Here is a 13433-nt window from a genome sequence, read left to right on the forward strand (position 1 = left end):
AGAACGGTTTAAGCATTACCTGGCCTCCGCAAAGTTCACCGTGTACACGGACAACAACACGTTGACACACCTGGACAATGCAAGACTAGGAGCCCTAGAACAGCCGTGGATTGTGCGACTCTCGAATTATGACTTCGTGATCAAGTACCGGGCAGGCAAAACCAATGCCAACGCTGATGCTCTATCGAGAATGCCTCACTTACCTGAAGGTGACGAAGACCCAAAAGAGCTGGAGGAGGTAGAACTCCCCGCGTTTCACCGGTATGGAACCGCTCAATACTCCCACCGTGTGAAGGAGGAAGATTTGACAACCGTTATTATCAATCCCCTACCGCACCACAGCTGGGCCGAGACCCAAGATAGTGACCCTGCAATCCGCATGGTGAAAGACCTGCTGACGAAGGAAGACGCCTGCTTAGATCCGGATGCTCCAGAGGAAGCCAAGCAGCTATGGAAAGAGAAGAGCAAGCTGTTCCTCTATGAAGGCAAGCTGTGCAGAAGACTTGTCAACCACCGGACACACGAGCTGACCTGGCAAGTCGTGGTCCCAAGGCGGGATGCAGCTATGGTCCTGGGGGCTTACCATGACAGAGCGGGGCACTTCGGCTGGAAGAAACTGGAGTTCCTGCTAAGAGGATGGTTCTTTTGGGTCAGCATGAGAGGGGCTGTAGAGAAGTGGTGCAGAGACTGTGGCCCTTGTAACCTAAGGAGGAAGGACCGCACCAGCCAGAAGACACCCTTGAGGCCCATCGTCACCACGCAGCCTCTTGAGCTGGTAGCTCTGGACCACGTCAAATTGGCTCCAAGCCGGTCAGGATACGTTTATGCCCTGACAATCGTGGACCACTATTCCCGATTTCTAGTGGTGGTCCCTGTAAAAGACTTGACAGCTCAAACGGCGGCCAGAGCCTTCCAGCAATACTTCTGCCGCCCACACGGGTATCCGGAACAAGTCCTGACAGACCAGGGTCCAGCGTTCGAGGCTGAAATCTTCCAAGAGTTCTGCAACCTCTATGGCTGTAAGAAGATTCGGACAACGCCTTACCACCCACAAACCAACGGGATGTGTGAGAAAATGAACAATATAGTCATTGATCTCCTGAAGAAGTTGCCCCTGGAGGAACGCAGCCTGTGGCCAGAAAAACTACCGGACCTGATAGACTTATACAACCATATCCCGGTGAATGCTACAAACAGCACCCCAGCTTACCTGATGCGAGCCAGACCAGGTAAGCTGCCCATAGACCTGGAGATGGGGGTCCTGACACCCGAGGACACCTCCCCAGACGCGGACTGGGATACGGAAAGGCGACTGCAGTACAAGAAGGTGCAGGAGAGTGTGGAGAGGAGCCTGGCCCAGGTGAGGGAAAGGCAAGAGAGACTCTTCAACCAACACGCCCCTGCAGGTCCCCTAGAACCTGGTGAGCAGGTCCTGAAGCGAAAGAGAAGGCTACACAAGTTGGACGACCAGTGGGAAAGGGAACCCTACACCGTACTGCAGTCTGATCACAACAACCCAAAGGTGTGCGTGATCACCAAGGACGGAGGAGAAACCACTAGTACCATCTCCAGAGACCACCTAAAAGGTGCCCCGAGCAACTACGGAATGCAGAAGAGGATCAAAGAGACCTTGAACCTGCAGAGGACAAGGAAGAAATGATCAGCACCGTTCTCGGAGAGTTCCCTCAGTCCTGGACTCGAATAAACGATGCCATAGTGGTACCCGTCCTGCATTTCCTGCAACCAATGCAGCAACAACCTACACCAGAGCAGGAAGGTGAAGAAGAGCAAGCAGTTTCAGAGGCAGAAGAGCCTGTACCAGCAGCCCAGGAGAATCAACCCTCTGCTGACAGTGAGCCTGCCATGCCTGCGGTAAGCCTGAGGACCCGCAGACAGCAGCCTGCCCTGCCTGTAAGTCTAGCCAGTGACTGTACCCTAAATGGTAATGAAGAAAACCAGGTTAGACCACCACCAGACAGTGGGTTACGCAGGTCAACCAGGAGCACAAAGGGGCAGATACCCGCTTGCTGGAAAATATAGGGTGCACTAAAACTGTAAATAACCCTGTTGCCAAGTGTTGAAATGTTTGCAAAGTTACCTGCATGATTAGTAATTGTGTATTTCAGTTTCTTACAGTTCCCGTACGGACTCAAAGGTTATGAACTTTTAATAACCGGGACTTTGTATGGACTGCGTTCGGAGCCTAACCAAGGAATGAACTAAGACTGTAAAGGACTCGGGGCTAGGACAGACCCCCACCTGTTTAAGGCTCCCCATTGTGTTGGTGATATGGACACCCGGTCACAGACCACACTGTGACCTTAAGAACTCAACCTGTGCGTCGTTTGTTTTCTACTTGCCTTGTCATGTTTTATGTTCATGCATAAGTATTCTTGTTTCTTGTTTAGTCCCGGAGTACTAAATTTTACTAGGGGGGAATGTGTCACCCTGGCCTGGATGCCACAAATGTATAATAAAGCTGTGTCTGAGAGCAAGGGGGAGGTTCTCTGGTCAAGGACCATTAGCATGCAATACCTCCTGTCCCAGGCCGGTAGGGGGAGCAGGCTGCCCCTATAAAAACTGGAACTGGGGCTGGGTTAGAGGAGAACTGGACAACCTGTCTCTGGATTGAGAGGTGTCCCAGAGCAGGGACAGACAGTTGTGTTGCAGCCTAAGAGGCCGTGTGGCAGTAGGAGATCCACGAGCCAGGGACAAGAGGCGAAGCAAGCATGTCCTGGCAGATAGAGAAGCTAATCTACCGGACTTTGGTGTCCGAGGCTGTTAGGATTCCAAGTCCTACAGCAAATAACCAGTCCGCAGGGGACTATATGTCTTTTGGCCTAAGAAGCCCGGAGGTTCCGCCACAGCAGAAGGGACCGGTGAAGCCGCACCAGGCCAAGAGTAAAAAGGGACCCAAGTTGCCAGCCATACGGGCGAGAAGACACAGTGAGCTCAGGAACGTGGGCTATTACACCACGAGGAGGGAAATAGCCAGAGAGAGCGCAGAGAGCACGGTAGGCCTACACCCTCACCCTGATCAGGGTCAGCTTCCCACTTGTTCTCAGACATCCAGGCCCCCTCCTAGCCGGGCCTGTTTTTGGGTCGTTTCACCTGTTCCAATAAAGACCCTGAACTGTTTAAGATGCCTCCGTTTCCTGGCTATTGCTGTCGGAATCATCCCCTCCATCATCCATTATATACTGCCCTGGGGCCATACTCCTCCCGTGGGGAGTTGTACTATTCAGCGCTGCACATTTACATCTGCCCCAGCGGTCTGCACTGCAGCGGCGGTTAGCCCTGACTGCAATCCACGGGTGGCGTAGTCGGACATTGCAAAACATATAGAAGACTGCCACTGGTCTGACCACCCTGAGCCACGGACTGGGTTGCCACTACTACCCCCATTATTGCCCTGTTGCCCGGATCCGAGTGCCCCACGGCCAAGGGGGCGAGTCAGATACCTGGCAGGACAGGTGAGAGTCCGGGCCTAGAACAAGTGAGTAAATGCAGCCATTTAGGTGAATTTGAGCAAGTGAAATGCTGAAAAATTTGGATTCTGTCGAATATGAATTTTTCAGGACTTTGTAGGATAGGAGACATACCAGAGATGTATTGGTGACATTGGACATTTGTGCAACCTGTGCAACCACACAAAGGCCAAAGAATTAAGGAGGCCCATTTCCACCTCCAAAGCTGGTGGAATTGTGCATTATAACAAGTTATTGGACTACAAAGGTCCCATATACTGTTCTTGACAAGGGGACCTCTTCAATCTGTGTCCACCAGTCAGACATACATATTGCTAAAATACTGGTTTCCACATGAGCAGCATGTTCTGCCATGGCTGTCACCGTCAGTACGTTGTCTGTGGAGTATACTGCTTCTGATTTACCCCACCGAGAGTCTTAACCTTCCTACGTCCCCTGATACAATGACACGACCTGCGCCAAAGCTGCCAATTAACCCCAGCACATAGGGGCAGCACACACCATGTGGAGGCGCATGCTCGTTTTATTGCTACATCATTATTGTGCAGGTCATGGAGGCAACAAGAAAAATAAAAAAGACTTGAAAAAATGTGTGTTTAAGAAGCAAAGCACATCAGATCTGCAGAGCCGGTGCTTTCTGCATTCAGAGCGGTGCTGCGGACGGACGTCGGTCTTAAATATTTATTTAATTACGGAGGGGTGGAGGGTAGTGTAATTGAGTGTGGCCTTTCTGACTTCTTCTCTCTATGCATAGATAATAAAGGCAAGCAAGATTAACAACATGGGAGTGTCACCACATTACAAAAAGGAAATCATCCCGCGCCGGCTCTGAGATTTACACATTGGCGTAAAAACTGTGATGTACGATGCACATTAATAAACAGAGAAGTCCTGAGATGTACGATATATGATAAAGAGAGACAAGTACATTTTAAAAATGAAACATTTTTTGGGTTTGATTGGTCCAAATTAACCTAAAAAAATATAATTAGTCATGAACCGAAAGTGCCCCAAAACTAGGTTTATTATTAGGTCTTTTCAGGCCCCAAAGCATTATATCCGGATGTAATATGATATGTAATATGATGTCTGCCCCTTATCTGTCCTGCCACCGCAGCTTCCCTCCCCAGTCTTCCAGTCAATGGTGACCTAGAAGCCCATGGGCCCGATGCAAAAGCTCTAACTGGGCCCCCAATTATTGCAAGTCCTAGTAATGGTCTTCTCATGCTGGTCAAAGGGACTTTTTGGGGTCCCCCAGGCTCCAGGGCCCGGTTGTGATTGCAACCCCCGCACCTATTGTAGTCTTTGCTTTGGCTCTTTCATAATCTAATCTTTCCACCCCACGTGACCGCGTGAGGCCTATTCACCGATGACTAGGCCTTACATTGAGGGGCGACACATGTCCATGACATTCACAACACCGCGCTTGATCGTGTGAGGCCTAGATAGTGCCAAAATATTCAAGTAAAGACAGAAATACCAGGCAGGGGCAGGACAGATGACATGGTGGGCCTACAGTAGGACAGATGGTGAGTATAATTTTTTATTGTTTTTTTAACTCCTTCCCTCATAATATAGCAAAACAGCAAACAAAAATGTGCGAATAATTTGATTATTTATGAATTGATTTGATATATGGAAAAGTAATAAGTCATCTTGAAAACATGAGCGGGAGATTTATGAAAACAGTCTAAAACAAAGAAGAACTACTGTGGTTGCCCATAGCAACCAACCAGAGCGCAGCTTTCATTTCATATTCTGGGGTTTGAAAATGAAAGCCGCACTGTGATTGGTTGCTATAGGCAACACGGTTCGATTTTCTTTTAAACAGATTTGATGAATTTGCACATATTTTACACCAGAAATGTCACGCACACACATACAGTACAGACCAAAAGTTTGGACACACCTTCTCATTTAAAGATTTTTCTGTATTTTCATGACTATGAAAATTGTACATTTACACTGAAGGCATCAAAACTATGAATTAACACATGTGGAATTATATACTTAACAAAAAAGTGTGAAACAACTGAAAATATGTCTTATATTCTAGGTTCTTCAAAGTAGCCACCTTTTGCTTTGATGACTACTTTGCACACTCTTGGCATTCTCTTGATGAGCTTCAAGAGGTAGTCACCGTAAATGGCTTTCACTTCACAGGTGTGCCCTGTCAGGTTTAATAAGTGGGATTTCTTGCCTTATAAATGGGGTTGGGACCATCAGTTGTGTTGTGCAGAAGTCTGGTGGATATACAGCTGATAGTCCTACTGAATAGACTGTTAGAATTTGTATTATGGCAAGAAAAAAACAGCTAAGTAAAGAAAAACGAGTGGCCATCATTACTTTAAGAAATGAAGGTCAGTCAGTCCGAAAAATTGGGAAAACTTTGAAAGTGTCCCCAAGTGCAGTTGCAAAAACCATCAAGCGCTACAAAGAAACTGGCTCACATGAAGACCGCTCCAGGAAAGGAAGACCAAGAGTCACCTCTGCTTCTGAGGATAAGTTTATCCGAGTCACCAGCCTCAGAAATCACAGGTTAATAGCAGCTCAGATTAGAGACCAGGTCAATGCCACACAGAGTTCTAGCAGCAGACACATCTCTACAACAACTGCTAAGAGGAGACTTTGTGCAGCAGGCCTTCATGGTCAAATAGCTGCTAGGAAACCACTGCTAAGGACAGGCAACAAGCAGAAGAGATTTGTTTGGGCTAAAGAACACAAGGAGTGGACATTAGACCAGTGGAAATCTGTGCTTTGGTCTGATGAGTCCAAATTTGAGATCTTTGGTTCCAACCACCGTGTCTTTGTGCGACGCAGAAAAGGTGAACGGATGGACTCTACATGCCTGGTTCCCACCGTGAAGCATGGAGGAGGAGGTGTGATGGTGTGGGGGTGCTTTGCTGGTGACACTGTTGGGGATTTATTCAAAATTGAAGGCATACTGAACCAGCATGGCTACCACAGCATCTTGCAGCGGCATGCTATTCCATCCGGTTTGCGTTTAGTTGGACCATCATTTATTTTTCAACAGGACAATGACCCCAAACACACCTCCAGGCTGTGTAAGGGCTATTTGACCAAGAAGGAGAGTGATGGGGTGCTACACTAGATGACCTATCCTCCACAGTCACCAGACCTGAACCCAATCGAGATGGTTTGGGGTGAGCTGGACCGCAGAGTGAAGACAAAAGGGCCAACAAGTGCTAAGCATCTCTGGGAACTACTTCAAGATTGTTGGAAGACCATTTCCGGTGACTACCTCTTGAAGCTCATCAAGAGAATGCCAAGAGTGTGCAAAGCAGTCATCAAAGCAAAAGGTGGCTACTTTGAAGAACCTAAAATATAAGACATATTTTCAGTTGTTTCACACTTTTTTGTTAAGTATATAATTCCACATGTGTTAATTCATAGTTTTGATGCCTTCAGTATGAATGTACAATTTTCATAGTCATGAAAATACAGAAAAATCTTTAAATGAGAAGGTGTGTCCAAACTTTTGGTCTGTACTGTATATGGCGCTCTCGGGGTGTGTGTGGACTGTCATGCAGACGATAACGCTTTCATTACATAACTTCTTCCCCTGTGAGGATTTAGCCAAGTTACACGCTCAGGCCATGTGCCCTACTCTGATTGTTGTGATCCTTTTGCTTTTTTATGTTTTCCCCACCTTTTTTAAGCATATTTGGTGCATATTTGATGCATCTTTTTTAATTAGTTTTTATTAATATTACCAAATACCTCCAATTAGAAATGTAGTATAGTTCTTCTAATTAGCTATGTCTCTTTCCTCAAGTACAGGCTTTGCAGGAACTTAGGTATCTATGGTTACGACCACTGATATAGTGACAGTTAGTTAATAGAGGTCGAAGCCATGGATACATAAGGTCCTGCAATGCCTGCACATGAGGAAAGAGACATAGCGAATCAGAAAAACTATACTACATTTCTAAATGGAGGTATTTGGTAATATTATTATTTTTACACCTACTACATATTGGGATAGGATCTTGGAGATGGGAATACCCCTTTAAGTTCGGTATCGTGATTTTGCATTAAAATAAAAAAAATTAAAATGATGCCCCAAAGACACATAAACAGCGATAACTATTGTGTATTTTGGTGCAGATGACAAAAGTAAACAATCAGAATTGAATAGTGGAGAAAGCACATCATTTCAGTATGTGGGAACATGGCTATGGGGAAAAAAAGCACCAAAAATGCACCTTTGGTATCAGTTTTCAAAAAACTTGAACTGTAAGGCTATATTCACACATCTTGGTTTTTTTCTTCTTTTTTGATGCATTTTTTTAAGCAAATTTTCAACTGCATTTTACAGTATCAGCAAAGTCTATGAGATTCCTGAAATCTTATGCACACATCATGGGTTTTTTTATCAGTATTTTGTGCTTTGCATGTTTTTTTGCAAAATAGAGCAGGTCAATTCTTTCAGCGTTTTTTCAGTGTTTTTTCACCCATTGGAAGTAATGGGTGTTGAAAAAACTGAAAAAGCGCACCAAAAACGCAGGTGTCAGGTTTTTCAGCGTTTTTTGTGCCAAAACCAGAATGAGATTTTTTTTTTCACTGAACTTTATGAGCATGCATAAAAGAGACAAAAGGACAGCGAAAAAAAAACACTGAAAAAGCGCACCAAGAAACAAACAAAAAAAGCAAGAAAAATCCTGAACAAACCTCCTGGCAAGAGATCAGGTTTTGTTGTAGAAAAAAAAGCAGCAAAAACGCAATGTGTGAACATAGCCATAGCCTGAGTTTTTTAAGAGTTTTTTTTGGAGCAGATCCTCTCCAAAAATGGCTTCAAAAACTCTTAGAAAACTCTTCCATTTAATTTCTATAGGAAATCCAAAAATGGAGGATTTTTAGCTTTTTATTTTTTCTGAAGAGATGTTGAAAAACACCTGGTGGAAAATAGAAAGTGCTTGTCATATCTTGAAGCAGATTTTAAAGGAAACCTCTCCAAACTAGCCACTGTTCAATCACAAGTCCGCAAAGAACACTTCAAGAAAAAAAACTTTTCCAGAACTCTTCAAAACTTTTTTAGTAAAAGAAAACGCCTTGAAAATTTCCCCAAAAATCATTTTTTCTAAGATGTTTCTGCGTGAAAAACTTTTTGAATGCTTCAAAATACTCAGTGTTCACAGAGCCTTAAAGCCATCAAGTTTTCCGCACATAAAAAAAGGCAATGGAAAAGTTGCAGTTTTTACTTTACTTGTTTTGGGAACACTGCCTTATAATTACTTTTTAAAGATGTTTTCTGACACTATAACAAAGGCTTTGATTTATTTAAGAGACAGCGCCTCTCTTGTCTACAGGCTGTGTCTGGTATTACAAATCAACTCAATTCACCTAAATGCTGCCATACCAGACCAGATTCTGCCTGAGGATGCCAATATTTCTGAAAATTTCTTTGAATGAAAGTGTATGCAAATACCTGTTAATGATATTTGCAAACATACAAGTGCACTCCCTACATTTAATACTGATTTATGATGCATTTCCAGATATGCTCTGTGCATGATGACAGCTGTGATTTCCGTGCGGGTGAGAACATGGCTGTAACTTCCGCAGAGGAGATTGTTTTAATGTAAATAAAGTGACTTCTGCTGCCAAAAATAGTTTTGCTCTGGTCCCTCATGTTGCAGATTACCATCCTTCACAGGGCTATCATTAACGCGTTTCAAGCCTTCTATTCCTTCAGCATCACCAGCCCTTCTTCTCCTCCTCCTGTGGATAAATCAGAGGAAAGTGGCTGTCGACCTTCGCAGCTGGGCCCTCGCCTCCTTAATGACTTTTTCTTCCCAATTATAGTAAGGATAATACATTGACCGGGGACATGAAATCTAAAAATCTGGCATGAGATCGACTATCGGAAGGACACATGTGGAGCACAGAGAACAGCGCTGTTTCAATAAAGCCAAGAATGAGCCCTGTAGAAAATCCATGGACTAATGGTGTCCAAATGTGACCATCAGTTCATTTAAATGATGGATTGTACCAAAACCAAAAAAAAATTTAATTTTTTGGGGTGAAATTGAATTAAGACACATCCTCCCATTTTTGGTCATGTTTTACTTTTACAGCTTGATGTTATATTTTTCTACGGCTCAGCCCACCTACAGCGATACTAGGTGTAAATCATTTTTAGATGTTTTACTTATTTTTTAAAAATAAAAAAAATTACAAAAAAAAGCTACCTTTTTTTCTAAGACCCACTTTTTTTTTTTTTTTACTTGAAGGAGATGTATTAAGGCATGATTTTTGCAGGGAAAGCTTTGGTTTTTATGGGTAAAATTTTGAGTTCCATATGGCGTTATGTAGCACAGGTTATCTGCTGTGTTAGGCTATGTGCCCACGTTGCGGACCTGAAGCATATTTTTTACGCTTCTCCCTGGCGGGAAAATCGCATGCGGATATTAAATGCGGTTTTCCCGCCAGGTAGAAGCGTTTGTGAGGCGTCTTTGCATGCATTTCCGCATGCGGGTTATCAAGCACTTCTCCAAGCATCACTTGGAAAAGTGCTTGACAACTTGTTCAGAATGGTAAAAAATAAAAAAATAAACTTTATACTCACCTTCCGATGCATTCTCTGCCCCGTCCGGAGTCTTGAGCGGCTCACGCTGTTGTGTGCAGGACCTGCGGTGACGTCATTGAGTCATGTGGTGGGTCACATGACTCAATGACGTGGCAGGTCCTTCAGACAACAGCGCGACGGAGGGAAAACATCAGAAGATAAGTATAAACTTTATTTTATTCTTTTTTTTACAGGTTCTTTGGTACCCAGGTCTGGATGAGAGTCTCCTCTCATCCAGACTTGGGTACCATCCGCACATTGATTCCGCTGCGCTTCCGCAAAATTAATGAACATGCTGCGGATTTTTGACCGCAGCATATACGCTGCGGAAAAATCCGCAGCATGGGCATTGACATTGCGGAATGCCATTGGGGACCATGGGGTGCGGATATACATGCGTTTTTCAAGCGTTTACGCTGCGGAAATTCCGCAGCATATACGCTTGAAAAACGCTACGTGGGCACACAGCCTTACATAGCCGGCATCAGACAGTAACTGTTGCAATTAGAGCTGATATCAATCTGATAAGTTTAATCTCTTAAATGCCTCTGTCAAATATGTTAATAATGATGACTGGCGGCCATCATACATGGGGGCCATTGACACTCTGAACTTTTGCACAGAAACTTCCCGAGCCATCTCAGACCCGTAAGTACTTGCTCAATGAAAACTCCAGGGACGTGAGCACTGGTGGTGGAAATGAGAAGATGTGACGAGGACCAGACAGGTGACGGTGAGAAGGGCAGGGGCTGGAGAGGTGAGCGGTGAAGTGATTAAAAAGTTTTTTACATATTACATTTATTCTGCTCTGGGGTCTGGAGAAACACCAGAGCATATAATAAGAGACATTAAATTTACTGAGAATAACTTCTCTGCAAATCAAATTTCCCAGGAAAAACCAAGCGATCAGGCGAATTCAAATTTTTTTCATCTCTAATCGCCGTAATCATACAGACCTGGTGAATCGCATTGTTGAGTCATTTGTAACACACATTGAGTGCCATAAAAATGAAATCCAGAAAACAATGGCAGAATTGCATTTTTTTTCACCATTTTCCCTCCATTACAATTTTTTCCTATTTTTCATTACATTATATGGCAAAGTGAATGGTATCATTCAAAAGTCCAACTCATTCAGAAGAAAAACAAGCTCTCATATGACTGTGTTGATGGAAAAATAAGTTATAGTTCTTGGAAGAAGAAGAGGAAATAAATTAAAGTGCAGAAACAAAAACTGTCTGTTTCATTAAAGAGGTCGTCCATTACTTTTTCATTCATGAGCTATCCTTGGGATAGGTCATCAATGTCTGATCGGCTGGGGTCTGACACCCGGTACCCCCACTGATCAGCTGTTATCAGTGGCGGCGGCGGTGGCCAGACATACTCACTTGCGGAGCTGCTCCATCTTCTGGTAGTGGGCGAGGTGGAGTACCACACATCTGCCTCCTATTGAAATCAATAGGAGGTGGATGTGTAGTACCTTGCGGTGGCCACTATCAGAAGACGCCCAAGTCCATGCACGGTCGGTTTAGACAAAGTGGGGCCCTGGGCAAAAATATAAAGTGGGGCCTCAAATGCTAACATATTGCACCATCACACAGAAACATTTCAGTTGCATTTACATGCGCTGAGTTCAGGCCGTTAAACGAGTGTGATTGACAATATTGAAGTCATTCAGTACTTGTTTCCCGGCCTCTTTACACCGGCTGAGGAAAAATGATGGGGACAGAACAATCATTAACCACTTCGCGCCAGAGCCTGTTTTTGCCTTCGTGACCGGGCCAATTTTTTCAATTCTGACCACTGTCAGTTTATGAAGTAATTACTCTGGAACGCTTCAACGTATTCCCCTGATTCTGAGATTATTTTTTCATGACATATTGTACTTCATGATAGTGGTAAAATTTCTTCGATATAACTTGCGTTTATTTGTGAAAAAATCGGAAATTTGGTGAAAATTTTGAAAATTTTGCAATTTTCAAACTTTGAATTTTCATGCCCTTAAATCAGAGAGATATGTCACACAAAATAGTTAATAAATAACATTTCCCACATGTCTACTTTACATCAGCACAATTTTGGAACCAAAATTTTTTTTTGTTAGGGAGCTATAAGGGCTAAAAGTTGACCAGCGATTTCTCATTTTTCAAACAAAATTTACAAAACCATTTTTTTAGGGACCACATCATATTTGAAGTCACTTAGAGGGGTCTTTATGACAGAAAATACCCAAAAGTGACACCATTCTAAAAACTGCACCCCTCAAGGTGCTCAAAACCACATTCAAGAACTTTATTAACCCTTCAGGGGCTTCACAGGAATTTTTGGAATGTGGAAGAAAAAAATTAACATTTAACTTTTTTCACAAAAATGTTACTTTAGACCCAATTTTTTTTATTTTCACAGGGGTAACAGGAAAAAATGGACCCCAAATTTTTTTGTGCAATTTCAATTGAGCGTGCTGATACCCCATATGTGAGGGAAAACCACTGTTTGGGCGCACTGCAGGGTTCGGAAGGGAAGGAGCGCCATTAGACTTTTTGAATGTAAAATTTGTCTGAAAAATTAGCAGACGCCATGTTGCGTTTGGAGAGCTCCTGATGTGCCTAAACAGTGGAAACCCCCCACAAGTGACCCCATTTTGGAAACTAGACCCCTTAGGGAACTTATCTAGATGTGTGGTGAGCACCTTGAACCCCAAGGTGCTTCACAGAAGTTTATAAAATTGAACTGTAAAAATAAAATTTTCACATTTTTCCCACAAAACCGTTTTTCATCCCTTAATTTTGCATTATCATAAGGGTAATAGGATAAATTGCACCATGAAATTTGTTGTTCAATTTCTCCTGAACACGCTGATACCCCATATGTGGAGGCAAATTACTGTTTGGGCACATGGCAGGGTTTGAAAGGGAAGGAGCGCCATTTGACTTTTTGAATGTAAAATTTGTTTGAATAATTAGCGGACGCCATGTCATATTTGGGGAGCCCCTAATGTGCCTAAACAGTGGAAACCCCCCACAAGTGCCACCATTTTGGAAACTAGACCCCTTAGGGAACTTATCTAGATGTGTGGTGAGCACCTTGCACCCCCAGCTGCTTTACAGAAGTTTATAATATTGAGCCGTAAAAATAAAATTTTCACATTTTTCCCACAAAACCGTTTTTCATCCCTTCATTTTGCATTATCATAAGGGTAATAGGATAAATTGCACCATGAAATTTGTTGTGCAATTTCTCCTGAACACGCTGATACCCCATATGTGGAGGCAAATTACTGTTTGGGCACATGGCAGGGTTTGAAAGGGAAGGAGCGCCATTTGACTTTTTGAATGTAAAATTTGTTTGAATAATTA

Source organism: Phyllobates terribilis, unplaced genomic scaffold (genome assembly GCF_046119375.1).
Source record: "Phyllobates terribilis strain yellow unplaced genomic scaffold, ASM4611937v1 Scaffold_5__5_contigs__length_657084704, whole genome shotgun sequence".
Taxonomy (NCBI): domain Eukaryota; kingdom Metazoa; phylum Chordata; class Amphibia; order Anura; family Dendrobatidae; genus Phyllobates; species Phyllobates terribilis.